The sequence below is a fragment of the Pseudophryne corroboree genome, chromosome 3 (assembly GCF_028390025.1).
Source record: "Pseudophryne corroboree isolate aPseCor3 chromosome 3, aPseCor3.hap2, whole genome shotgun sequence".
Classification (NCBI taxonomy): Eukaryota; Metazoa; Chordata; class Amphibia; order Anura; family Myobatrachidae; genus Pseudophryne; species Pseudophryne corroboree.
Genome location: NC_086446.1, coordinates 441,805,159 through 441,820,475, shown reverse-complemented (window position 1 = coordinate 441,820,475; position 15,317 = coordinate 441,805,159). Strand labels below are relative to the sequence as shown.

General features: G+C 45.0%; 2 non-coding genes across 2 annotated transcripts; both read left to right on the top strand.

Moving 5' to 3' along the window:
- The first annotated feature begins 11,765 nt into the window (after positions 1–11,765).
- On the top strand, positions 11,766–11,836 carry TRNAG-GCC (transfer RNA glycine (anticodon GCC)). Its single transcript has one exon. It is a non-coding gene; the product is annotated as a tRNA-Gly (tRNA).
- Positions 11,837–12,136: 300 nt separating this feature from the next.
- Positions 12,137–12,207, top strand: TRNAG-GCC (transfer RNA glycine (anticodon GCC)). Its single transcript has one exon. It is a non-coding gene; the product is annotated as a tRNA-Gly (tRNA).
- Positions 12,208–15,317: the final 3,110 nt, after the last annotated feature.

Below are 15,317 nucleotides of genomic sequence, written 5' to 3'. Positions count from 1 at the left end.
TCCAAGAGTCTAGTCACTGCTTATATAGGCCCAGCCAGCTGCCTTAATCAGCCCCTCCTCCTCCTGATTACTCCTGATTACTCACACCTGAGTTAACCCCTCTGGCTTTTCACCTCTCACTTTTTTTTTCCCACCAAAAAAAAAAAAAAACAAAAAAAAAAAAACCCAGTACAGATATATTAAAACAAAAAGAAACAGTGTAGATACAAACAATCAAATTCAGATTATAGATATAGTATAGATACTAACAATCAGAATCAGAATACTTTCTCTCACAATATTACTATCCCTATATGGATAGACAGATTAATCAGAGTTCACCTTTTTGCTGTTAAAAACTCACACTTAGAAATCCCAGCAGCACTTGGAAGAGACCAGCCCCACAGAGCGAGCTCCAAGAGTCTAGTCACTGCTTATATAGGCCCAGCCAGCTGCCTTAATCAGCCCCTCCTCCTCCTGATTACTCCTGATTACTCACACCTGAGTTAACCCCTCTGGCTTTTCACCTCTCACTTTTTTTTTTCCACCAAAACAAAAACAAAACAAAAAAAAACCAGTACAGATATATTAAAACAAAAAGAAACAGTATAGATACAAACAATCAGATTCAGATTATAGATATAGTATAGATACTAACAATCAGAATCAGATTACTTTCTCTCACAATATTACTATCCCTATATGGATAGACAGATTAATCAGAGTTCACCTTTTTGCTGTTTAAAACTCACACTTAGAAATCCCAGCAGCACTTGGAAGAGACCAGCCCCACAGAGCGAGCTCCAAGAGTCTAGTCACTGCTTATATAGGCCCAGCCAGCTGCCTTAATCAGCCCCTCCTCCTCCTGATTACTCCTGATTACTCACACCTGAGTTAACCCCTCTGGCTTTTCACCTCTCACTTTTTTTTCCCCACCAAAACAAAAAAAAAACAAAAAAAAACCCAGTACAGATATATTAAAACAAAAAGAAACAGTATAGATACAAACAATCAGATTCAGATTATAGATATAGTATAGATACTAAAAATCAGAATCAGATTACTTTCTCTCACAATATTACTATCCCTATTTGGATAGACAGATTAATCAGAGTTCACCTTTTTGCTGTTTAAAACTCACACTTAGAAATCCCAGCAGCACTTGGAAGAGACCAGCCCCACAGAGCGAGGTGGACCTAACTGTGTTGAAAAGTACAGCCAATGATAGAGAGGGGAGGGAACAGTATATATAGGAATGTATAGCCTAGCTTGGTCTCTCTTGCTGCTGGTTTTCCTTCCCGCCCTCCCACCCCAATTGGTAGAGGTTTTGGCACGGAGTGCCTTGGCTCTGAAATGTTAGCATGTGTTATCATTGGCTATTTGTCGGCGGAAAAGAACGGCAGGTTGTAATTTGACTGGTTAGTTGCTGTTGTTTGCAGTATTTGTGTGGTTTAGGTGCACTCACCTCCATTGACTTTTAAGGCTGCTAGATCACCCATCAGGGGGCAGCGTCATCACCCATCCGGGTGGGCAGTCAGCGTGGAGGTCTGAGTCGGGCACCTATTACCTACTTATGTTTTGTGGTAATTTAGGATCGTTTGGGTTTGATGTTTTTTGAGGTTATCGTCAGTTGAAGATAGCCGTTCTTTTTTCTGCCACCATATGCCAGCTGAATCGGCATGTTAATTTAAATTTTACTTTACAGGTTTTTTCTAATGGTTAGGGTACAATAAATAGCTAACAATTTTCTGCCAAATTCAAATCTTTGTGTCATTATTTCTTGGTATTAAAGGTATTGAATGCTTTACTTTTGAATAAGGGTCCACACACTATCATTAGGAGGTTTAATGCTGCTCACAAAAATGCCGCACAGATATGGAATGGATACATGCAGTGACATAGAGCTGCAAGATACAGCAATGGCCTACTGTACTGTACTACTATAATTATTATATACTGGTGGTCCCCAGTCCCCACAATGCAGCACACTGATCAGATATTTGCTGCACACTGAGCACAGATTACGGAGCTTTTCAGGGAGCTAACGCTGCCACGTCCTCTCCGTTCAATCTCCAATGCACGAGTGAAAATGGCGGCGACGCGTGGCTCCTTATATAGAATACGAATCTCGCAAGAATCCGACAGCGGGATGATGACGTTCGGGCACGTTCTGGTTAACCGAGCAAGGCGGGAAGATCCGAGGCTGCCTCGGAACCGTGTAAAATGTGTGAAGTTCGGGGGGGTTCGGAACTCGTGGAACCGAACCCGCTCATCTCTAATAGAAATGATGGGCCTTATTCAGACCCTGTTGCAGATGGGTGAAAATCACAAACAGACTATTTTCAGCCATCTGTGTATATATGCTATCATGATGCAATCGCATTCCGGAAGGATGCGTTCGCATCAAAATTGACAGGCGACGTGCCTGGGGGCAGCGTTGTGGCGTTGGGGGGAGGAGTGTTCTGGGAAAACGCAGGCATGTCATGGCCATTTTTGTGTTTGGAAACATGGCGGCGGTGCCCCTGCGTACGCAGCCATGCTGCATAGGCAGGGGTCAACCTCTATTTGAGGTTTTGCGATGCAATCATGATTAAATTGCCACACATGCTGGACGGCCTTGTCATGTGCTGGACGGCCCCAACAAACTATTTTAGTGGTCGCAGGTTTAGCTAAAATAGCAAAATCTGCAACCAGCTCTGTATAATCCCCTGTGTTTGCAGAAAAACACTTGCTATATTTTTTTCACTGTTTGTTATAAATACTTATAACTAGTGATGAGCGGGTTTGGTTTCTCGGAAACCGAACCCCCCGAACTTCACCCTTTTTACACGGGTCCGAGCCATACTCGGAATCTCCCGTATGGCTCGGGTAACCCAAGCGCGCCCGAACGTCATCATCCCGCTGTCGGATTCTCGTGAGATTCGGATTCTATATAAGCAGACGCGCGTCGCCGCCATTTTCACTCGTGCATTGGAAATGTTAGAAAGAGGACGTGGCTGGCGTCCTCTCCGTTTATGTTGATGCATTGCAAATATTTTGTGCTTGTTTATTACTTAATTGTGGGGACTGGGGAGCAGCTTTATATAGGAGGAGTACAGTGCAGAGTTTTGCTGACAGTGACCACCAGTAATACGTTGTCTGCCTGAAAAACGCTCCATATCTGTGCTCAGTGTGCTGCATATATCTGTGCTCACACTGCTTAATTGTGGGAACTGGGGAGCAGCTGTATTATATAGCAGGAGTACAGTGCAGAGTTTTGCTGACAGTGACCACCAGTATACGTTGTCTGCCTGAAAAACACTCCATATCTGTGCTCAGTGTGCTGCTTTATTGTGGGGACTGAGAACCACCATTATAATATTATATAGGAGGAGAACAGTGCAGAGTTTTGCTGACCAGTGACCACCAGTATATAATATATAGCATTACGGTACAGTAGGCCACTGCTGTACCTACCTCTGTGTCGTCATTAAGTATACTATCCATCTAGATTCTATACCTGTGGTGCATTTCAGTTGTGCAGTTTGCTGACACAGTGACCACCAGTATATATAGCAGTACGGTACGGAAGGCCACTGCTGTACCTACCTCAGTGTCGTCATTAAGTATACTATCCATCTACATTCTATACCTGTGGTGCATTTTAGTTTTGCAGTTTGCTGACACAGTGACCACCAGTATACTATATATAGCAGTACGGTACAGAAGGCCACTGCTGTACCTACCTCTGTGTCATCATTAAGTATACTATCCATCTACATTCTATACCTGTGGTGCATTTTAGTTTTGCAGTTTGCTGACACAGTGACCACCAGTATACTATATATAGCAGTACAGTACGGAAGGCCACTGCTGTACCTACCTCTGTGTCATCATTAAGTATACTATCCATCTACATTCTATACCTGTGGTGCATTTTAGATTTGCAGTTTGCTGACACAGTGACCACCAGTATACTATATATAGCAGTACGGTACGGAAGGCCACTGCTGTACCTACCTCTGTGTCGTCATTAAGTATACTATCCATCTACATTCTATACCTGTGGTGCATTTTAGTTTTGCAGTTTGCTGACACAGTGACCACCAGTATACTATATATAGCAGTACGGTACGGAAGGCCACTGCTGTACCTACCTCTGTGTCGTCAAGTATACTATCCATCCATACCTGTGGTGCATTTCAGTTTTGCACAGTTTGCTGACCACCAGTATATAATATATAGCATTACGGTACAGTAGGCCACTGCTCTACCTACCTCTGTGTCATCAAGTATACTAGCTTAGTCACACAGCGACCTTGGTGCGCCTCTTTTTTTCTTTGCATCATGTGCTGTTTGGGGACTATTTTTTTGACGTGCCATCCTGTCTGACACTGCAGTGCCATTCCTAGATGGGTCAGGTGTTTGTGTCGGCCACTTGTGTTGCTTATCTTAGTCACACAGCGACCTTGGTGCGCCTCTTTTTTTTCTTTGCATCATGTGCTGTTTGGGGACTATTTTTTTGAAGTGCCATCCTGTCTGACACTGCAGTGCCATTCCTAGATGGGTCAGGTGTTTGTGTCGGCTACTTGTGTCGCTTATCTTAGTCACACAGCGACCTTGGTGCGCCTCTTTTTTTCTTTGCATCATGTGCTGTTTGGGGACTATTTTTTTGAAGTGCCATCCTGTCTGACACTGCAGTGCCATTCCTAGATGGGTCAGGTGTTTGTGTCGGCCACTTGTGTCCCTTATCTTAGTCACACAGCGACCTTGGTGCGCCTCTTTTTTTCTTTGCACCATGTGCTGTTTGGGGACAATTTTTTTGAAGTGCCATCCTGTCTGACACTGCAGTGCCACTCCTAGATGGGCCAGGTGTTTATGTCGGCCACTTGTGTCGCTTTTCTTAGTCACACAGCGACCTTGGTGCGCCTCTTTTTTTCTTTGCATCATGTGCTGTTTGGGGACTATTTTTTTGAAGTGCCATCCTGCCTGACACTGCAGTGCCACTCCTTGATGGGCCAGGTGTTTGTGTCGGCCACTTGTGTTGCTTAGCTTTGCCATCCAGCGACCTCGGTGCAAATTTTAGGACTAAAAATAATATTGTGAGGTGTGAGGTGTTCAGAATAGACTGGAAATGAGTGGAAATTATGGTTATTTAGGTTAATATTACTATGGGATCAAAATGACCCCCAAATTCTATGATTTAAGCTGTTTTTTAGGGTTTTTTGAAAAAAACACCCGAATCCAAAACACGCCCGAATACGGCAAAAAAATTTCGGTGAGGTTTTGCCAAAACGCGTCCGAATCCAAAACATGGCCGCGGAACCGAATCCAAAACCAAAACACAAAACCCGAAAAATGTCCGGTGCACATCACTACTTATAACAGTCATTTGACACAGTTTAAGACCCCCAAATTCATCTATTCATCCACAACTTCTTACCTATGTCTTTATGAGGATCTGTATTGAATGGATAAATAAATAATTACCTCTAATGGTCAGTGCCAGTGGTATCTAAAAAAAAAGGCCAAAAACACGGAGCAAAAAAAATTTTAAGCCCAAAAACAAGCAACCATCACAAATAAAAGCAATCTGACAAAAAAATAAGCTGGATTTGCAATAATGGTCATTAGTAATTATCGGAAGCTATCAGCTAGAGCATGGTGACAAAAGTGTAGTATTGTGCATGGTGTCTAATTATTAGAGATGTGCACCGGAAATTTTTCGGGTTTTGTGTTTTGGTTTTGGATTTGGTTCCGCGGTTGTGTTTTGGATTCGGACGCGTTTTGCCAAAACCTCCCTTAAAAATTTTTGTCGGATTCGGGTGTTTGTTTTTCAAAAACAGCTTAAATCATAGAATTTGGGGGGAATTTTGATCCTATAGTATTATTAACCTCAATAACCATAATTTCCACTCATTTCCAGTCTATTCTGAACACCTCACAATATTATTTTTAGTCCTAAAATTTGCACCGAGGTCGCTGGATGACTAAGCTAAGCGACCCAAGAGGGCGGTACAAACACCTGGCCCATCTAAGAGTGGCACTGCAGTGTCAGACAGGATGGCACTTATAACAATTGGCCCCAAACATCACATGATGCAAAGATAAATTTAAAAAAAAGAGGTGCAAGATGGAATTGTCCTTGGGCCCTCCCACCCATCCTTATGTTGTATAAACAGGACATGCACACTTTAACGAACCCATCATTTCAGCGACAGGGTCTACCACACGATTGTGGCTGAAATGACTGGTTGGTTTGGGCCCCCACCAAAAAAAGAAGCAATCAATCTCTCCTTGCTCAAACTGGCTCTACAGAGGCAAGAAGTCGACCTCATCATCATCCTCCGATTCCTCACCCCTTTCACTGTGAACATCCCCCTCCTCACAGAGTATTAATTCGTCCCCACTGGAATCCACCACCTCAGGGTACTTTCTGGAGGCAATTGCTGGTGAATGTCTCCACAGAGGAATTGATTGTAGTACATTTTGATGAACATCATCTTCTCCACATTTTGTGGAAGTAACCTCGTACGCCGATCGCTGACAAGGTGACCGGCTGCACTGAACACTCTTTCGGAGTACACACTAGGGGGGGGGGGGGCAATTAGGTAAAATAAAGCCAGTTTGTGCAAGGGCCTCCAAATTGCTTCTTTTCCTGCCAGTATACGTATGGACTGTCTGATGTGCCTACTTGGATGCTGTCACTCATATAATCCTCCACCATTCTTTCAATGGTGACAGAATCATATGCAGTGAAAGTAGACAACATGTCAGTAATCGTTGGCAGGTCCTTCAGTCAGGACCAGATGTCAGTTTTCACTCCTGACTGCCCTGCATCACCGCCAGCGGGTGGTTTTGGAAATCTGGTCCTTTTCCTGGCAGCTCCAGTGGCGGTAGAAAATGAAGGAGGAGCTGTTGGCGGGTCACGTTCCGTTTGATTTGACAAGTGTCTCACAAGCAGGTCTTTGAACCTGTGCAGACTTGTGTCTGCCGGAAAGAGAGTTACAACGTAGGCTTTAAACCTAGGATCGAGCACAGTGGCCAAAATGTAGTGCTGTGATATCAACAGATTGACCACCCGTGAATCCTGGTTAAGCGAATGAAGGGCTCCATCCACAAGTCCCACATGCCTAGCGGAATCACTCCATTTTAGCTCCTCCTGCAATCTCTCCAGCTGCTTCTGCAAAAGCCTGATGAGGGGAATGACCTGACTCAGGCTGGCAGTGTCTGAACTGACTTCAGGTGTGGCAAGTTCAAAGGGTTGCAGATCCTTGCACAACGTTGAAATCATTCTCCACTGCGCTTTAGTCAGGTGCATTCCCCCTCCTTTGCCTATATCGTAGGCAGATGTATAGGCTTGAATGGCCTTTTGCTGCTCCTCCAACCTCTGAAGCATATAGAGGGTTGAATTCCACCTCGTTACCACCTCTTGCTTCAGCTGATGGAGGGGCAGGTTCAGGAGTGTTTGCTGGTGCTCCAGTCTTTGGCACGCGGTGGCTGAATGCCGAAAGTGGCCCGCAATTCTTCGGGCCACCGACAGCATCTCTTGCACGCCCCTGTCATTTTTTAAATAATTCTGCACCACCAAATTCAATGTATGTGCAAAACATGGGACGTGCTGGAATTTGCCCAGATGTAATGCACGCACAATATTGGTGGCGTTGTCCGATGTCACAAATCACCAGGAATGTCCAATTGGGGTAAGCCATTCTGCGATGATGTTCCTCAGTTTCCGTAAGAGGTTGTCAGCTGTGTGCCTCTTATGGAAAGCGGTGATACAAAGCGTAACCTGTCTAGGAACGAGTTGGCATTTGCGAGATGCTGCTACTGGTGCCGCTGCTGCTGTTCTTGCTGTGGGAGGCAATACATCTACCCAGTGGGCTGTCACAGTCATATAGTCTTGAGTCTGCCCTAGTCCACTTGTCCACATGTCCGTGGTTAAGTGGACATTGGGTACAACTGCATTTTTTAGGACACTGGTGACTCTTTTTCTGACGTCTGTGTACATTTTCGGTATCGCCTGCCTAGAGAAGTGGAACCTGATGGTATTTGGTACCGGGGACACACTACCTCAATCAATTCTCTAGTTCCCTGTGAATTAACGGTGGGTACCGAAAACACGTTTCTCACCACCCAGGCTGCCAAGGCCTGAGTTATCCGCTTTGCATCAGGATGACTGCTGTGATATTTCATCTTCCTCGCAAAGGACTGTTGGACAGTCAATTGCTTACTGGAAGTAGTACAAGTGGTCTTCCGACTTCCCCTCTGGGATGACGATCGACTTCCAGCAGCAACAACAGCAGCGCCAGCAGCAGTAGGCATTACACACAAGGATGCATCGGAGGAATCCCAGGCAGCAGAGGACTCGTCAGACTTGACAGTGACATGGCCTGCAGTACTATTGGCTTTCCTGTCTAAGGAGGAAATTGACACTGAGGGAGTTGGTGGTGTGGTTTGCAGGAGCTTGATTACAAGAGGAAGGGATTTAGTTGTCAGTGGACTGCTTCCGCTGTCACCCAAAGTTTTTGAACTTGTCAATGACTTCTGATGAATGCGCTCCAGGTGACGTATAAGGGAGGATGTTCCTAGGTGGTTAACGTCCTTACCCCTACTTATTACAGCTTGTCAAAGGCAACACACGGCTTGACACCAGTTGTCCGCATTTCTGTTTAAATAATTCCACACCGAAGAGGTGATTTTTTTTGTATTTTGACCAGGCATGTCAATGGCCATATTCGTCCCACGGACAACAGGTGTCTCCCCGGGTGCCTGACTTAAACAAACCACCTCACCATCAGAATCCTCCTTGTCAATTTCCTCCCAAGCGCCAGCAACACCCATATTCTTATACTGGTGTACTTCAACAGTGACATCTTCAATTTGACTATCAGGAACTGGACTGTGGGTGCTCCTTCCAGCACTTTCAGGGGGCGTGCAAATGGTGGAAGGCGCCACTTCATCCCGTCCAGTGTTGGGAAGGTCAGGCATCGCAACCGACACAATTGGACTCTCCTTGGGGATTTGTGATTTAGAAGAACGCACAGTTCTTTGCTGTGCTTTTGCCATCTTAACTCTTTTCATTTTTCTGGTGGGAGGATGAGTGCTTCCATCCTCATGTGAAGCTGAACCACTAGCCATGAACATAGGCCTGGCCCGCAGCCGTTCCTTGCCACTCCGTGTCGTAAATGGCACATTGGCAAGTTTACGCTTCTCCTCAGATGATTTTGATTTAGATTTTTGGGTCATTTTACTGAGCTTTATTTTTTTGGATTTTACCTGCTCTCTACTATGACATTGGGCATTAGCCTTTGCAGACGACGTTGATGGCATTTCATCATCTCGGCCATGACTAGTGGCAGCAGCTTCAGCACGATGTGGAAGTGGATCTTAATCTTTCCCTATTTTACCCTCCACATTTTTGTTCTCCATTTTTTAATGTGTAGAATTATATGCCAGTAATATATAAATAGCAATGGCCTACTACTATATATACTGCGCACAACTGAAATGCACCACAGGTATGGATGGATAGTATACTCGATGACACAGAGGTAGGTAGAGCAGTGGCCTACTGTACCGTACTGCTATATATTATATACTGGTGGTCAGCAAACTGTGCAAAACTGAAATGCACCACAGGTATGGATGGATAGTATACTTGACGACACAGAGGTAGGTAGAGCAGTGGCCTACTGTACCGTACTGCTATATATTATATATACTGGTGGTCAGCAAACTGTGCAAAACTGAAATGCACCACAGGTATGGATGGATAGTATACTTGACGACACAGAGGTAGGTAGAGCAGTGGCCTACTGTACCGTGCTGCTATATATTATATACTGTTGGTCAGCAAACTGTGCAAAACTGAAATGCACCACAAGTATGGATGGATAGTATACTTGACGACACAGAGGTAGGTAGAGCAGTGGCCTACTGTACCGTACTGCTATATATTATATACTGGTGGTCAGCAAACTGTGCAAAACTGAAATGCACCACAGGTATGGATGGATAGTATACTTGACGACACAGAGGTAGGTAGAGCAGTGGCCTACTGTACCGTACTGCTATATATTATATATACTGGTGGTCAGCAAACTGTGCAAAACTGAAATGCACCACAGGTATGGATGGATAGTATTCTTGACGACACAGAGGTAGGTAGAGCAGTGGCCTACTGTACCGTGCTGCTATATATTATATACTGTTGGTCAGCAAACTGTGCAAAACTGAAATGCACCACAAGTATGGATGGATAGTATACTTGACGACACAGAGGTAGGTAGAGCAGTGGCCTACTGTACCGTACTGCTATATATTATATACTGGTGGTCAGCAAATTGTGCAAAACTGAAATGCACCACAGGTATGGATGGGATAGTGTACTTGAAGACACAGAGGTAGAGCAGTGGACTACTGTACCGTACTGCTATATATATAGTTATACTGGTGGTCAGCAAAATTCTGCACTGTCCTACTATATACTACAATGCAGCACAGATATGGAGCGTTTTTCAGGCAGAGAACGTATAATACTGGTGGTCACTGGTCAGCAAAACTCTGCACTGTCTTTCTACAATATAATACTGCTGGTCCCCAGGCATGGAGGTGATGGCAAGGCAAGGCATCCTGACACTCATGCTTTGTTTTATACACTAAAGTACACGAGTAAGTGTAAAATTAGGCATCTGTGGAGCATTGGTGGTTCAGTGGTAGAAATTTCGCCTGCCAAGCGGGAGGCCCGGAATTGATTCCCGGCCAATGCAGTCCTGAGTTTTTGCTGATATGTCTTTGCATTTTGTGAAAGTGAGGACAGCCATTTGTGCTGTGGTGGTGCAAATATACAGTGTTCCAAATACAATGGTACAGGAAAAGAAAAAAAACATCCGAAAAACGTGGGGCTTGAACCCACGACGCTGAGATTAAGAGTCTCATGCTCTACCGACTGAGCTAGCCAGGCTTGGTTGCAAATATATGGAGGTGATGGTAAAGCAAGGCTTCCTAACACTCCTGCTTTGTTTCATACACTAAAGTAAACGAGTTAGAGCAAAATTAAGTATCTGTGGAGCATTGGTTCAGTGGAAGAATTCTCGCCTGCCACGCGGGAGGCCCGAGTTTGATTCCCGGCCAATGCAGTCCTGAGTTTCTGCTGATATGGATGTGCATTTTGTGAAAGTGAGGACAGCCATTTGCGCTGTGGTGATGCAAGTATACACCGTTCCACATACAACGATACAGGAAGAGGAAAAAACAACTGCCCAACATGGAGCTCAAATACATGACCCTAAGATAAAGAGTCTTATGCTCTAGCGACTGTGCTAGTCGGGCTTGGTTACGTAGGTTTCGATGTGAAGGCAAGGCATCCTGACACTCCTGCTTTGTTTTATACACTAAAGTACACAAGTAAGTGTCAAATTAGGCATCTGTGGAGCATTGGTGGTTCAGTTGTAGAATTCTCGCCTGCCACGCGGGAGGCCCGGAATCGATTCCCGGCCAATGCAGTCCTGAGTTTTTGCTGATATGGCATTATATTTTGTGAAAGTGAGGACAGCCATTTGTGCTGTGGTGGTGCAAGTATACAGTGTTCCAAATACAATAGTACAGGAAAAGAAAAAAACATCCGCCGAACGTGAGGCTCGAACCCACGACCCTGAGATTAAGAGTCTCATGCTCTACTGACTGAGCTAGCCAGGATCTGTTGCAAATATATGGAGATGATGGCAAGGCAAGGCATCCTGACACTCCTGCTGTGTTTTATACACTAAAGTACATGAGTAAGTGTAAAATCAGGCATCTGTGGAGCATTGGTGGTTCAGTGGTAGAATTCTCGCTTGCCACGCGGGAGGCCCGGAATCGATTCCCGGCCAATGCAGTCCTGAGTTTCTGCTGATATGGCAGTGCATTTTATGAAAGTGAGGACAGCCATTTGCGCTGTGGTGATGCAAGTTTACACTGTTCCACATACAATGGTACAGGAAGAGAAAAAAACAACTGCCCAACATGGAGCTCAAATACATGACCCTAAGATTAAGAGTCTTATGCTCTAGCGACTGTGCTAGTCGGGCTTGGTTACGTAGGCTTGGAGGTGATGGCAAGGCAAGGCATCCTGACACTCCTGCTCTGTTTTATACACTAAAGTACATGAGTAAGTGAAAAATTAAGTATCTGTGGAGCATTGGTGGTTCAGTGGTAGAATTCTCGCTTGCCACGCGGGAGGCCGGGTTCGATTCCCGGGCCAATGCAGTCCTGAGTTTCTGCTGATATAGCAGTGCATTTTGAAAAAAGTGAGGACAGCCATTTGTGCTGTGGTGGTGCAAGTATACAGTGTTCCACATTCAATGGTACAGGAAAAGAAAAAAAAAACATCCGCCCAATGTGGGGCTCGATTCCACAAACCTGAGATTAAGAGTCTCATGCTCTACCGACTGAGTTAGCCAGGCTTGGTAATGGAGGAGTTGAGGTGATGGCAAGGCAAGGCATCCTGACTCTCCTGCTTTGTTTTGTACACTAAAGTACATGAGTAAGTCTAAAATTAAGCATCTGTGGATCATTGGTGGTTCAGTGGTAGAAATCTAGCCTGCCACGCGGGAGGCAGGGTTCAATTACCGGCCAATACATTCCTGAGTTTTTGCTGATCTGGCAGTGCATTTTGTGAAAGTAAGGACAGCCATTTGCGCTGTGGTGATGCAAGTATACACTGTTCCACATACAATGGTACAGAAAGAGGAAAAATAAACTGTCCAACATGGAGCTCAAATACATGACCCTAAGATTAAGAGTCTTATGCTCTAGCGACTGTGCTAGTCAGGCTTGGTTACGTAGGCTTGGAGGTGAAGGCAAGGCATCCTGACACTCCTGCTTTGTTTTATACACTAAAGTACACGAGTAAGTGTAAAATTAGGCATCTGTGGAGCATTGGTGGTTCAGTGGTAGAATTCTCGCCTGCCACACGTGAGCCCCGGAATCGGTTCCTGGCCAATGCAGTCCTGAGTTTTTGCTGATATGGCAGTATATTTTGTGAAAGTGAGGACAGCCATTTGTGCTGTGGTGATGCAAGTATACAGTGTTCCAAATACAATGGTACAGCAAAAGAAAAAAAAATCTGCCCAATGTGGAGCTCGAACCCACGACCCTGAGATTAAGAGTTTCATGCTCTACCGACTGAGCTAGCCAGGCTTGGTTGCGAATATATGGAGGTGATAGTATGGCAAGGCATCCTAACACTCCTGCTGTGTTTCATACACTAAAGTACACGAGTAAGTGTAAAATTAAGCATCTGTGGAGCATTGGTTCAGTGGTAGAATTCTCGCCTGCCACGTGAGATTCCTGGGTTCGGTTCCCGGCCAATGCAGTCCTGAGTTTCTGCTGATATAGCAGTGCATTTTGTGAAAGTGAGGACAGCCATTTGCGCTGTGGTGATGCAAGTATACACTGTTCCACATACAACGATACAGGAAGAGAAAAAAAAAACCTGCCCAACATGGATCTCAAATACATGACCCTAAGATTAAGAGTCTTATGCTCTAGCGACTATGCTAGTCAGGCTTGGTTACGTAGGTTTCGATGTGATGGCAGGGCAAGGCATCCTGACACTCCTGCTTTGTTTTATACACTAAAGTACATGAGTAAGTGTAAAATTAAGCATCTGTGGAGCATTGGTGGTTCAGGGGTAGAAACTCGCCTGCCACGCGGGAGGCCCGGAATCGATTCCCGGCCAATGCAGTCCTGAGTTTTTGCTGATATGGCAGTGTATTTTGTGAAAGTGAGGACAGCCATTTGTGCTGTGGTGGTGCAAGTATACAGTGTTCCAAATACTATGGTACAGGAAAAGAAAAAAAGCATCCGAAAAACGTGGGGCTTGAACCCACGATGCTGAGATTAAGAGTCTCATGCTCTACCGACTGAGCTAGCCAGGCTTGGTTGCAAATATATGGAGGTGATGGTAAAGCAAGGCTTCCTAACACTCCTGCTTTGTTTCATACACTAAAGTAAACGAGTTAGAGCAAAAATAAGTATCTGTGGAGCATTGGTTCAGTTGAAGAATTCTCGCCTGCCACGCGGGAGGCCCGAGTTTGATTCCCGGCCAATGCAGTCCTGAGTTTCTGCTGATATGGATGTGCATTTTGTGAAAGTGAGGACAGCCATTTGCGCTGTGGTGATGCAAGTATACACCGTTCCACATACAACGATACAGGAAGAGGAAAAAACAACTGCCCTACATGGAGCTCAAATACATGACCCTAAGATAAAGAGTCTTATGCTCTAGCGACTGTGCTAGTCGGGCTTGGTTACGTAGGTTTCGATGTGATCGCAAGGCAAGGCCTCCTGACACTCCTTCTTTGTTTTATACACTAAAGTACATGAGTAAGTGTAAAATTAGGCATCTGTGGAGCATTGGTGGTTCAGTGGTAGAACTCTCACCTGCCACGCGGCAGGCCTGGAATCGATTCCCGGCCAATGCAGTCCTGAGTTTTTGCTGATATGGCAGTGTATTTTGTAAAAGTGAGGACAGCCATTTGTGCTGTGGTGGTGCAAGTATACAGTGTTCCAAATACAATGGTACAGGAAAAGAATAAAACATCCGCCCAATGTGGGGCTCGAAACCACGACCCTGATACTAAGAGTCTCATGCTCTACCGACTGAGCTACCCGGGCTTGGATGTGAATTTGTGGAGGTGATGGTAAGGCAAGGCATCCTGACAGTTCTGCTTTGTTTCATATACTACAGTACACGAGTAAGTGTAAAATTCAGTATTTGTGGAGCATTGGTGGTTCAGTGGTAGAATTCTCACTTGCCATGCGTGTTTCCCGGGTTCGATTCCCGGCCAATGCAGTCCTGAGTTTTTGCTGATATGGCAGTGCATTTTGTGAAAGTGAGGACAGCCATTTGCGTTGTGGTGATGCAAGTAGACAGTGTTCCACATACAATGGTACAGGAAGAGAAAAAAACATCCGCCCAACGTGGGGCTCATGCTTTGTTTTATACACTAAAGTACATGAGTAAGTGTAAAATTAGTCATCTGTGGAGCATTGGTGGTTCAGTGGTAGAAATTTCGCCTGCCAAGCGGGAGGCCCGGAATTGATTCCCGGCCAATGCAGTCCTGAGTTTTTGCTGATATGTCTTTGCATTTTGTGAAAGTGAGGACAGCCATTTGTGCTGTGGTGGTGCAAATATACAGTGTTCCAAATACAATGGTACAGGAAAAGAAAAAAAACATCCGAAAAACGTGGGGCTTGAACCCACGACGCTGAGATTAAGAGTCTCATGCTCTACCGACTGAGCTAGCCAGGCTTGGTTGCAAATATATGGAGGTGATGGTAAAGCAAGGCTTCCTAACACTCCTGCTTTGTTT